Genomic DNA, 13,712 nt, shown 5'->3' with positions numbered 1-13,712 from the left:
AGAGGGAGTCCTACAGAGATAACTCCCAGAAACCCACGGGAAAAACATAAAGTTGCTGTAATGAAACGGTTCATTATTATTGGACAAACACTGACGCGAAGGGGCTTTTGATCAAAGACCATACTGTACAAGTCTGTTTGAAGTGGTCCAGGCTTTGAGACTTTATTTACACAAGCCTAAGATTAGGGTTTGAGGTATGTTACAACTCATATCACACAAACATAACCCCTTTCTGTCTTTTCACTCACTGCACATAAGGTCAGTGTCAAGATATTGGTGCTGTGGAAGGGAGGGGGTGATAAGATAAAGACGACAAACTCTGCAGAAAAATGTGAAGACAAGGAAAGAAAAGCCTGACCTAGTCTACTTTGGACGTTAGAAGAATGCGGAACAGTGGATCCCCACTGTTTGATTAACAGCTTGGTGACAGACACGAGCAACGCTTTAGTAATGTTTTAATATCTGACAAACGTTGTGTCTGTCATTTCACACAGCCTGTTTCTGTGGTCTGATGCAGAGCAATGCATGGAATGGCGAGGATTCCTCCAACCTGCCTCTTAACCCCCGTCAAAAGTTTCTGTTGCCCTGTTCCTGTCGCAGGTCTTTTGTCATTCTCCACATTCTCCCCTGTTACTTAAACAGGCTTGAAGCTCACCTTGGCGCCTCTGCACCTCGAGCTGCCCCGCAGGCGTGTAATTAGGCCTAACCTCTCCTGTTCAAACAGTGTAATGACATGATTTACACGTTCTGCAGAAGCCTTTAGATGCTGTGGCACCACAACAATGTGCATAATCTGTAATTAAAGGAAGGATGGGAGATTGAAGATTAAGAGGACGCCATATTCAGAGCCCTAAAAGTGTTAAATATTAATTAAATAAGTAATTATAAAATAAAGAATCACATTAATAATTGTAAAAAAAAATATGTATATTAAAATGTTAGTAAAATGTTCCTTAGAGAAAGACACAACTCGGAAGACACTCCTCTAGCCTATGGGAATTAGCTAACAATGCTAACTCTGGCTCTTTACTGTGAGTAATAATTATAATCAAAGCTTGCAACACAGCTTAGCTAGTTAGCAAGCTAGTTACATAGCATGTTCAACCTTGTTAAGCTAAATAATTAGAGAAGTTAATAACTGTGTTTGTACATGTTTTAACAGCAGAAACCTGTAGTTAGCTGGTTCTGAATGACTTTAGTACTGTTGTTGCTAACAGGCTAAATATGGTTTTTGAGCTAAAAGGGGAGAAACTAGTGACAACATTACTATCATGAAAAATAACATGAAATAGTGACGTTATAAAATAAAATTCAACATGATATAAAAGTGTAATTGTGAAACTGCCACAACGAAATGAAACTGAATTTTGAAAAACTGCATTTTGAAATATAAAGATAATGTGAAAATGATGCATTAACATTGATTTATTAAATTATTTTACAACCTAAAGATTTGGTTTATTCATATATTTTACGCAACTTATTTAATACTGAACACCTTGGGGCCATGTACATACACACAGACTCTTCTCTATTGTGTACAGAAAGTCCACTCCTCACAACTTTACCTGCAGGCCTTTCACCTCCCTATCACCGTGGAAAAGGATGATGTCAGGTGCTGTGTATGTTATTGTGAGGTGTATTTTCAGGTAGGGAGTGGCAGAAAGAAATGGTCTTTCAACGTGCCTCAAGCTAGTTGTTGAAAGCTAAGGAACTCCCAAACCCATATTTAGAGAAGAAAGAAAGAGAGCAGTGAGAGAAGCTGTTTGTGGCAGTTAGAACAGAGTAACCATAGTGTGGAGCTTTTAAAGGCTTTAAATCAAAAGTTTGGTGTTTGATAACAGGTCGGAGTATGAAAAGGACATTCAGCAATTTATCACAAATCTACTGTGTGCAAGAAATCACTGTATCTAAACCAAAATGGAGTAAAAATAACCAGGATGTTTTTCTTGACTTCATAACCGCTTCGTGTTGGTTGGTATTTCAAAGGCCTATCACCGACTTTGCCTCCAATGAAAACGTCTCCTCAAGACAGAGGCTTTGAAAAGCTTCCAGTGAATCCTGTTAAAAGAAATATCATATAATTCAATTCATTTTTTTTTCATTACCAGAGGGGGCCAAGTGAACAAAAGTGCTCCAAACATCTCCCTGCAACATCTGTTTGTAATGCTGAACAATAATGGGCACCGGGCAACGACGGGAACGAAGAGGAAGACGGTGCTTTTTGTCATCGGATACAATTTGACTTGCACACAACAAAGCAAGAGGATATAAACCCTCATGTCTTGACATAGTGGGATTTAAAAAAAAAAAATATGTATATATATATATATTGTATTTCCACCAAGATGACATCATTGACGTGCTCAGGGTATAGCTTCTGGGATTTTCATACCAAGGCTTTGTTCGAAACCAGAAAGTTTTCCTTTTGTTTTTCTATGGTTTTGCTTCACTCAATAGCGTTCCTGGTCTCGATTGAAACCTTCTCTTTCAAAGAGGCCACAGAGATTTACTGAACTATTTTGTTTAACTTTTCAATTAAGCCATCCCTTTTTTTTCTTTTTTTTTTTTAGAGGACACATCCGTTTTCGATTACCTTACTCCGCAACATCCCTAATTGGACAAAAGACAGTGTGCCCGCGAGTCAGGAATATGATGTCACATGACTGTATAACATCCTAAACATGACAAGATGGCGAACACATGTCTGTGAAGAGCTCTTTCATTTGTTATATCTTCAGCCTGTTTTCACAGCTCTAATGATTAGGAGACATGAGAGATCAGCCGTGTAAATGAGACAGTGAGGTGTTATGTAAACTCTCCGTGACTCACTTCACACCATGTGTTGTATTATTACACAGGAATTAATTACAGTGAGAGCCTATAAAGAGCTAATGAAGCATAAATGCCCCTTATTGTAATGGCCGAGTAGTTTGTTTTCATTTGGACAGTGAATTCTCCCCCAGTAAGAAATGTCCAATATTGGTGACAGTGCAGAGGACTTTGTAGTTAAATTGTAACCCTGTACCCAGTATCTGGGAGTCCGCCTGTCTGTCTGCCAGTAGGAAAAATGATAAATAGAGACAGAAAACAAGACTGCTGACTGTACACTGGGAAAACAGATACGAGCCGACAGGGCCATGCTGGGCTGTGTGCAGCAGGAGCAGGGTTAATAGGTGAACAGACAACCCACTTTTACCTCTAGCCCAGAAAACCTTTAAGTTGAACCTTTAATGTGCAGTTTAGACTTCAACATGGCCGACTTCAGTGCAGTATGATGATACTGATGGCTAAGCTAACCTCGCGTCGGTATGATTGATCTGGAGAGGCACAGCAGACAGCTCCAGCTGGAGATCAAAGGAAAGCCTCTCCTGTGCAGAAGAAGTGGGAGGGAGGTTGGAGGTGTGTCCCGCCCCCGTCCACCAGTGCCAGATGTTCTCCTCTCTCCGTGTCCCATCATGCTTGATAATTGCACGGCGCACCATAGGCTTCCTCCGTGCCCCCTTGACATTAAAGTGCAGCGCCTGGCAGGGCGCTGCGCTCAGCAGAGCTTTGAATTAGTCCTGGATACAGCAGTCACACAGGCCTCAGCAGCACAGACCCTCATACACACACATGTACATACATCTCCACCTACTCTACCCCAGAGAGGCCCTGAGTGGCCAGCAGGTCCCCAGGCGAAGGGGTACGATCTTTGGCCAATTACGGATTTGCAGAGGGGCAGCTGGTGGGATTGGAAGTGGAGGCGGAGGTTTGTGTTTACATGCATGTTTATGCCATATGCAACCTCTCATTTGTCAGTGTGTCTTCCATCTGAAAGTCCAGCAAGGTTGCGTGCTCTTTCCTCCTTATACTGTGAGTCACCACCGCTGTTAGCCCCGGGGCCTGTTCCACTGGCACCAGCCCTCCTCTCTGTGTTGCCATCATTATAGGTGTCCCAGGGAGCCATGGGGGCTGAAATTAGGGCATGCAGGGACAGATAATGACAAGGTAGAGATGCTGCAGACATGACACTAGCTTTTAGTGAGGCAAACTGGCTCCATGTGTCCAGACTCTGTCCCACTGTCTCCCTCCATCCTCCAGCCTTTATCCCCTGAAACCCACCTCCCTGCCCATTGTGCCCCAGTGAGAGGCTCCCCTCGCTGGGCTGTCTGCATGAGTCAGGTGGCTCTGCCATCTGTCCTCCAGGGGCCAGATGGGAGGTGATAAGTGACTGCAGGTGGTGCGATGGCTGTGCACAAGCTCTTACTATCACTAGCTGCTCCATCATCACCACTGAAGGGCAGATCCAGACAGTCTCTCCCGCCCCTCAGCCTCAACCCTGGGTGCACCTGTGCTGCTGAGGATACACCCAGACATAGACACGGCCTTGCTTTTATTTGTTCATTCATTAAAGCCCTGGTTAGTCTCAGATAGGAGGGCGCAGGGTGCTGTGTGAACAGTAAGGCCATTGAAAATGTTTTAGTGAATGAATCCAGATGTGAGTGGATGAGGAGGCAGCTGGGATTGAAAACGCTTTTGTTGGTTTTGATTTAAAAGAAAAAAAAAGTTTTAACAGATTTTTTGCAATAAAAGCTTTTTTTTTTTAAAACATTATTTTTATCCTATAATTCTGAGTTGTGGCCTCCTATTGCTAGAATTTCACACAATAGTAAATTTACAACCTATTGAACCCCACATAGTGTACCTCCTGCAGTTCTGCCTTGTGCACACCTACAACACATGACCGTCGATAAATTACACAGACCCTGTGAGCAGGATGTGTTTACATAACCTACAGTGTTGCTCTACCGGAGTTATGTTTTGATTTTTCCTATATTGCCCCACATTGTTTCCAAACTCCAGTTTCCCCCAAGGTCATGTACCCTGTTAAATCACTAACAGAGGCCATAAACACAGCCTGTCTCCCATCTAGAGAGAGAGAGAGAGAGAGAGAGAGAGAGAGAGAGAGGAGGGGGCCTTGAATGGAAGCTAGTTGAACATTTTCCTGCCAACTCTTGGCACCTTCCTCCCTTCCAACTCATGAATGAACACTAATACAATATAAAGACTATGTAACACCCCTCCCATTGCTCCCACCCACCTCCATGTTGTGCTGCAGCATTCGCCATGGAGCCTGCTCGACACGCAGAGGTGTAAGGAGACTAAGATGGGAGCCGGTGGCTGGAGTCAGACTGTAAAGCTCACGTCTCCTTGGAGATCCCTCTGAAGCTTTGATGGCGTTTTGATGTTAATGCCTCTCTGCTTGGAAGGCGGACTCTGTAAATGGAGGTCATTGTGCAGGGATACTGTGGCCGTGTGTGTGGTGTAATGCAGGAAGGAGGTATATGATCAGCAGCCCGTCCCTGTGGTTAACATGCGAGATTAAATAATACCCTGTCATAAAATATTGGTGGGGAAATTCTAAACACATTACGTACTTGTATGGAGGGCAGAAGTGAGACACATGAGGAAAGAGTATAGATGGATATATTGTACACCCCCGTTTTATATGCAAACTGTAGTCTATAAACCACTTTTTAGACAGGCAATTCATTACATAATGGCAACTTTAAATGCAGGTCTGAATAAGTGACTGAGTTATTTCTCAGTAAATGTCAGGGCAGCAATCATACTAGGCAACATGTCTGAATTAAATGCCATCATATTAACAGAAAGGCTTTGACAGGCACAGGTTTATATAAAGCCAAGATTTTTTTTTCAAGTCTGTCTTGATTAAATAAATAATCTCATCCTCACATTCATCACTGTAAGTATTTGATTCACAGTGGAGGTGCTTTATGGCCAGTGTGGACAGTGACCACTACTTCTCTGAACATATAGTATTGCAAATGACGAGTATGATTTTATTAAAAAAGAACATTTTAGAATGTGTTAATTAAGAGCAATGTGGTAATTTTGTCATGTTATATAATATACAAAATATTGTGAATGACCCAAATGCTGTGAAGGAGCTTCTCATATGGGATCAGTCTATAAAGATATGATGCTGCATGAATGTATCAAATGTGAATTGTTAACTGACAGTGATTTTGTGTTTGTCTGCACATGTTTTACTGCAACAGCTTTTTATATAAAAGTCAGAATAAATTCTGTGATTTAGAGCTATAATCAAATTTCTTAATCAAATTTCCTCAAGTCACAACCTCACGTCTGGTCATTTTTATGCTTGTGCCTTGGTAGACTATATAAAAATATTTAGCAAAATTCTACTAAATGAAAAATGTATTAGGGGATCCACTAGTGAGAAATGGGACACACACCATGGTCATACAATAGCTTTCAGCTGCAGAAATAACTTTTAAAACCATTACAAATGCAATCTGTGAGAGAACTGAGAGCCCTTCTCCATGTTTGAACAGTATATGTTTTGTGTTTGAAGATCCAAAAAGCCATTCGTTTGACAAAGCCAGCACTGTTACGGATTCCATGTCTGAGAAGAGCTTGACACCGAAAGGTAAGAAATATTCCTCTGCTATCCATATTTGTCTTTTAATCATAAATCACATCCAAACCACCTCTTTTTGATCCAATCAGCACACACTGGCTCCCTTGTTCTTTTGTTTTTAGGACTCCACACACTGCGGCGTCTACCGCTCGGCTGTCATATGTGAGGGGTGGCTTGTGGAGCTCGTGGTGCGACTGTGTTTTTGAAGCGAGGGGAGTGATAGGATCTGCGCTCTGATCTCGACATAATCACATTAGTGGCGTTTGAACTTTGTTTTCCTTCCCGTCGCAGGGATTCGCTCTGGGCAAATAAACTTATATGAAATGTATTTACAGAAGATCACAAACCAGTGGACAGCAGATAGAAAACATTGAAGATGTGTTTCATGTCATCCACCCACCATCCACCTTTCCTTCCTCTCTTTTATGTTTTAAGTTTTTATTCTTCTCGTCCTTCCATCACCGCCACTGTGCTCCTATCTCTCTGCCTTTATCTTTCCTCGCTCTGCTCTCTCTCTGCCCTCCTCTCGGTCCGTCCTCTCTGCAGGTTATCAGGTCAAAGTGAAGTGCATGCCACTGAGTGCACTGGCCTTTCCCTGGGAGAGAAAACAGACCATTCTTCTGATGAGAAATGGAAGGCAGACACAGACCTTACTTCACTTTGACAAATTATTGTAAACTTTCCTGTAATGTTTCAGTTCTGCACTTCCCAGAAATCTCTTTCCCCATTTACCCATCACATTGTAGAGTAGAAGGGAAGCCTTTTTAAAGCAAAAAACAGAAGTCAAACAGGAAGTAACGTTAGTTCTTAGACATAAACATGAATTTAAGAAGAAGACTTTTGCCTGAAACAAGGACAGTACAACCGTTTTTACTGACAAATGTTTGACACAAGTGAAAAATTATAAATATTGAATTGATTGAGGGTCTAACAATAGCAACAACAGGAATTAGCCTGCGTCAGCCTTTGCATAACCTAAGCAGCATTTTCACAATTATCAACATTGGTGTATAGTTAGCCTTAGATTTTTACCTATATTGTTATCTATTGTATGTATTTCAAACAAATGTGCTGCTGCTGGAAACAGAAAACATATCACTGTGTGCCAAACCAGTTTTCTTGGGTATAATCTTCCATATTGAGTGCATCAGAAGTGGCATCCAGTCCTCTCAGAGTCACAGTCAAACCAGAACGCAGAGACACTAATAACATGCTGCTGGAATCAATTCCTCTTATTATTTCTATGGACGATTCCTTTGTCCATTGTGGATAAATGTCCATAAATCCTCTTAGAAAAATATAAAAAAGGCAATACTCATAACTTAAGATCTTGCCTCTTAATAATCCTTCAGTATCAAGTGTAGTGCAATTATAAAAACTATTATAAAAACAGACATATGCCTGTGATGGGAATGAACATGAGGTAAAAACAGCCTGGCACTGAGAGGGTTAAGAATTTCATGAGCTGGGCACTATAGTTGGAACAATTTTGTGGTTTTGTTGTCAAGCAGCACTGGAGAATTCATTCTCAAAAACTGAAGTCTTAAAAGTCATTGTCAGAAAGCGCAGTGTTTTTTTAAAAACATTCAAACTGAATGACAGATTGACTCAGAGCTCGGAAAAGTCCGCTTGAGAGCTGGAACCCACATTTTCCCCTCCTATAATGTCAACCCATCTTTTTATATAAGTCGCTCGAAATAGTGCAAGATAAAATATCAAAAGGCGAGTCAGCGAAAGAGGAACGTCTGCACAGTTATAATTTAGCCTTCAGAACAAGCCCAAGTGGAGCTTCTCTCCCACTTTATTTAAGAAGGAGAGGAGGGGAAAAAAATAAAGGAGTCAGAAAGCCAAACCATCTCTAAATGATTTAGAAGCCTCTCTGCCTGGTGTGACCATAATTATGGCTGCACGAGATTGAAGGGTAGGAGGAGATACTGGAGCCCAAGCCAAGATTATAGTCTGTCCTGTAAAGAGAGACTAAAAGAAGGACAGAGCAAGCAAGAATAGGATTGAGAGACAGATAGAAAAATGGAAATAAGGAGAAAGAATGAAAGAATAAGAAGGAGAGAGTAAAAGTAGAAGAAAAGTGACAGTTTTAGCAGGACACAAGCTACTCTCTTTGTTAGCAAGCTGACATTTTTTTAGAAATAAATTATTATCAAGAAACAGGCTAGCACTCTGTTAGCAAGAAAGTCAAGTCAAGTAAATTTTTATTTGTATAGCGCCAATTCACAACATGTGTTTTCTCAAGGCACTTTCCAAATAGAGCAGGTCTAGACCTTTCTTTTTATAATAATATTTACAGAGACCCAACAACCTAACAGTTCGTTTGAAAGAGTAAAAGTATTATAAAGAATCAGGCTAAAATTCTGTTAGCAAGAAACAAGTTTAGTCCATTAGGATGACATTATTACTAGCAAGAAACAGGCTAACAGTCTGTTAGCAAGAAACAGGCTAACACTGTTAGCAATAAACTAGTTATAAAGAAAGTATTATCAAGTAACAGGCTAACGCCCTGTTAGCAAGAAACAGGCTAACACTCTGTTAGCAAGAAAATGACATTATTATCAATAAACAGTTAACATTCTGTTTGCAAACAAGGTAAATCTGTTAGAAAGAAATCATTAGAAAGAAACAGGCTAACACTCAAATGAGTGTTAGTAAGAAACAAACAAAAGCAAACTAAAGCACCAGAATAATATAAATGTAAGAACAGATAAGGAAGAGGAGCTACCCACACCCTGAACTCTCCAACTTACTTGTCTATGTGGCGCTTGACAGTGTGCTGTGCTGCAGCATATGATACAAAGTAAAATGTCTGCCCTTTCCAGTCAGGGGGACATTCATCAAGACTCCACCACACATCCAGATACAAACGTGCAGGAGGCACAGAGGCATGAGTCGGGTCAAAAATAGCTCAAAACAGGCAGCACATCAAGCTGTGGCATGAGAATGGCTCCCCCCGCAAATGATTTCTCCATATTGGATTAAGATGAAATGGTATATTGTGCCAAGCCAGAGCTGTCAGGGAATGTTGGAGGGTTGTTCGCTTACTGTTAGCTTTCTCTATCTGCACATTCCTGTTGTAAAATTATGTTGAGTTACTTACAGCTATATTACATCAATTAGAAAAATGTTGAATGAATGGATGTAAGAGAAAAAGCAAAACAGCTGCACAAGGACACACTTTGACTATAAATACTCTGAAAATAGAATCCACACACACTCCAGTGCTGATTAAAACCAGTTCTCTCCTGGGTCATGTTTTGATTGGTCGGGTGGAGAGCAGGGATTTTTAGTCAAGGGGGGAAACAACACTCTGATGTAGCCTCCTAATGAGTCCAGCTACACACAGGGAACTGATACAGCCACACACACATCTCACCCTCCCCTTTAGGGAGGGAAAACATAATTTATGAAACCCCAGAACCTCGTTTCCCCGACTTACCAGAGTTTCCTGCAGCGGGGAGGAAAAAGGGAGATTCTCTGTGACTTTGATGGAAGCCAGGGAGACCACTTGACTCAGAGGGGTCTGGCGTTGTTTAGGCTTGATTTTGCTGGAAGACAGTGACTAATTGAACTTATCGAGTGGTCAAACACTGAGGGAAGCTTCGAGGGAAGTCATGCACCAGGAAGCCATCGGGAGACTTTGATATATGTTAAGAGAAGCTATTAGAAGATCATCCTCAGATGAAAATGCTTCCTTCCAGAGTCCATGCAATATCAATGTTTAACTTGTTTATATTAATTTAATTTACATGCACAATAAAATGCTGATGTACAGGAGTTCTTTTTGGAGTTGAGTCAATCACATCTCATTGAGAGAGTCGCAGGCTAGTGTACAAGGTTTGCGTAAAGGCTAACATTAAAGTTAGGATGATATTACCATAGAAGGTTGCTATGCGAATATATAACTTAAAATGTACAACTTGTCAGCAAAGGTGTGAATTGTTTCTCACAGCAAGACGTCTTCCTCAAATTAAAAGACTGCTCAATTCAGTACACTCAAGGGTTTAGCTACAGCCTGATTTGTCTGGTGTGACCACTGACTCTGGCGGCTAAGGTTAGCTAATGTTAGCGCACTTTGAAAAGACATTGCTATGGCTATATATATATACATTGCTACACTTACGCTATGTACACAATACTGTGGCTGTTGCTGCTGTTTAGGAAAAGTTACTTAGCAGGAAAAAAACGATTCATATAAGAAATGTGATTCTTATCTTCGGTGAGTCGCCAAATATCAATTTTTGATTTTGATAGTCTTGACTTTACCCTCAAACTTATGTTTACAGTTATATTTAGCTTGTGCAACAGTCTACAGTTTCCATTTTCACATATTCCTAATACACTGAAGTGTGCACCAAACCTCTCGTATGTTGTGTTCCTGAAAATCTTAATATTTTGTCCCAATTCAGTACGACCTTTGACCCTTTAACTTGTTTTGTCAAAGCAGGTGAGAGTCATCTATTAAAACTTAAAAAAGGTGAGGTAAGTACAGTGCAAACACACACACACACACACACACACACACACACACACATTACGTCACCCAGCAGCAGAGGTCAGTAGGCGTGTGGATTACACCATATCTGAGTGACAGCTTGACGCCTGTTTGTCTATGGAAGCGTCGTTTACATTGTTTGCCTCAAACCGGCGTCTCCTTCCTCACAATGGTGGCCAACGTTTCCCCCCCAGTCTGTCACTCTAACTCCCCATGCTGCTTGGCTCCAGGAGCCTGTCATTTGGTTGCTTTCTGGTGGCTTTTGTGGTTAGTCAGTACCTTCATGATAATATTACACTGGTAAAGGAGGTGGAAGAGGGAGTGAATTAACGAGAAATGATGCAGGATGTGTCAGAGTGAGAGAATGACAGAGTCTGCTATGACTCAGCCGATTATTATCAAAAGGAAGTAAAATGTATTTTTCTTTTAGAAAAATATAGTTTTAAAGCATATTTATGCTTGAGTGTGTGTCATTCCGACATAAAGAACCCTCCCAGTGGTTTTTGCAGGTGTATTTCATTTCACAGCAGGGGAGGCAGTCTGTCACCTTTCTTTTATTGTTGTACATTACTGTTGCATCGGTTTGTGTTATGTGAAGATGAATTTGAAAAGTCTGTGGTGCATTGACAGACTGACTAAACACAGTATGATCATATGACAGTATATTTGAAATATTCCTTTGAGACTAAAATCAGTCAAGTTTGACTTCTTGATTAAAACCCACACATACACACACACACACACACACATCCTGTTGACCATGAATACAAACTCTCCTCTGGGTGACTGCAACTCAAGCACAGTGTTTTTCAAGGGAGGTCAAGCTGTTTTAACGTTACCAACAACAAACAAACTAACCTTCCAAAGCCTCCTCCGCCTCTCTCGCTACTTGTGCAGCCCTGGCCACACCCGCATTGTGCCGCTGAATGACTGCTGCGGATAATAAACTGTTCAGGTTACTGAAGGAGAAAAGCTCTTAAGTCAAGAGAAAGGCAAACAAAGGGAGTTGTTGTCAAAAGGCCCTTGGCTTTGGAGCTGCTGCCTCTCTGCTCGGTGTTTTACATAGGTGCTAACACGTTTATGTGCTTATATCCCTTTGATAAAACCACATGCACACACATTCGAAGCTTACTTATGTGAACAGGTAAACCAGCACACACACACACACACACGCACACACTAGAAGAATCTGTGAAGTAGTGGGGTCAGCAGGTCCCAAAACAAAGCTTCAGTCAGACACAAGTATGCAGCCGTCCATGGAATCAACTACTGCTGACAGACCTGCCCAACGCCAGCAGAGACAGAGAGAATAAGATCAGAGGAGTGAGAGAGAGACTGCGAATATTACTGAGAAGAAGAAAAGGGGAAGAAAGGGGAGGAAGGAAGACAGAGGGAGATAAAGACAGATAGAGGGTGAATGGGTCCAGGGTGAGCGGGGCTGAGACAGTGGAATTAGCAGATTGTGAAAAGCCAGGGAGACCCTGCAGGTTGTTCCGTGTGTTTTTGTCAGCCATTATGGCCCATTAGTGCTGTGTGTGGCTCTAGTTTCTGGCTGAGATTAAAGTCTTAGCTGAGGGATACCTGAGAGACAGATATAAGCTCTGCCAAGACAGAGAGCCATCACAGCACAGAGGGGAATAGGCCTGAGGGGGGGGCTGTACGAAGGGGCGTGTCCTGCCAAGGTATATCTTCTCTTTACATTTTATTACATTATTTTTCAGTTTGTTTTATAACTTTTTCCTTTAGGCTATTTGAGTTAAAATGATTTCACAATTCACTTGTTTTTGAGAAACTGAGTTTTAGTATCTTGAAACCAGGAAAAAGCAATTGGTAATCAATATCCATATTAAAACTTACTTGCAAATAGAAATATGGTACATGATATATCCTATCCCATCATCTAATCACTTCAGTCACGCATCAGGACCACTGCAGTTAATCATCAAATTATTTAAAACTATATTAATCTTTACTATTTGTAGTGTTTTAGCATATTTTAGCTCATTGTTTTGGTTGTGTATCTACGACTTTATTGTTTTAGTGCCGGTGCAACACTTTTTAGACACATGTTTTTTTTAAAAAAAGGCTGTGATAAACCCTCTCTACACTACCAACTTAACACCACACAGCAGACAGACAAATTTAGCAAGTAGCTGTTGAACACAGTGGCGCATTTAGCAGCTAAAGAGCCACATATTTCCCTCAGGAGTTGGTGGAGACCAACAACAGAGCTAAAAGGACAGAGGCTATTGGTCAGGAACACAATTCCAAATGAATGCTAATGTTGCTTCACATCTGCTGGGTGTGCTAATAAGTCCCTGATCGAAAAGTGATTCTGTAGTACGTCTATGTTGTGTTTGCAGCTTCTTTCCCGTGCTGCCAAGTGGCTAAAAAATCTGTGCATGTAGGTTTAAATTACTGGGGACCAAAATCAGAGGTGCTAGCAAACAAACATGTGAAGTGTTCATGTTCGCAGATACCCAACCCTCATTATGGAGCATATCAGAACTTTCAGTTTGGGTCATTGTCCTCTGAAGTTGTTTCTGGTGTCTAGTCTGCATGTTTCAGTATCGACACGTTTATATTTTCATGGTTATTAACAGATTTTCTGATCGTTTTCTCAGTTTTGGGAATCAAATCAATTATGTGTGCAAATAAAATATACAGACCTGCTCATGACAGTTTGTTTGTGTCCGTTAAACCGTACATTGACATGTGGATGTAAGTGCATTGGTCAGATTGACGGGACAGAAGGAGAGA

This window comes from Seriola aureovittata, chromosome 20 (assembly GCF_021018895.1).
Source record: "Seriola aureovittata isolate HTS-2021-v1 ecotype China chromosome 20, ASM2101889v1, whole genome shotgun sequence".
Lineage (NCBI taxonomy): Eukaryota > Metazoa > Chordata > Actinopteri > Carangiformes > Carangidae > Seriola > Seriola aureovittata.
This window is presented reverse-complemented; position numbering follows the sequence as displayed.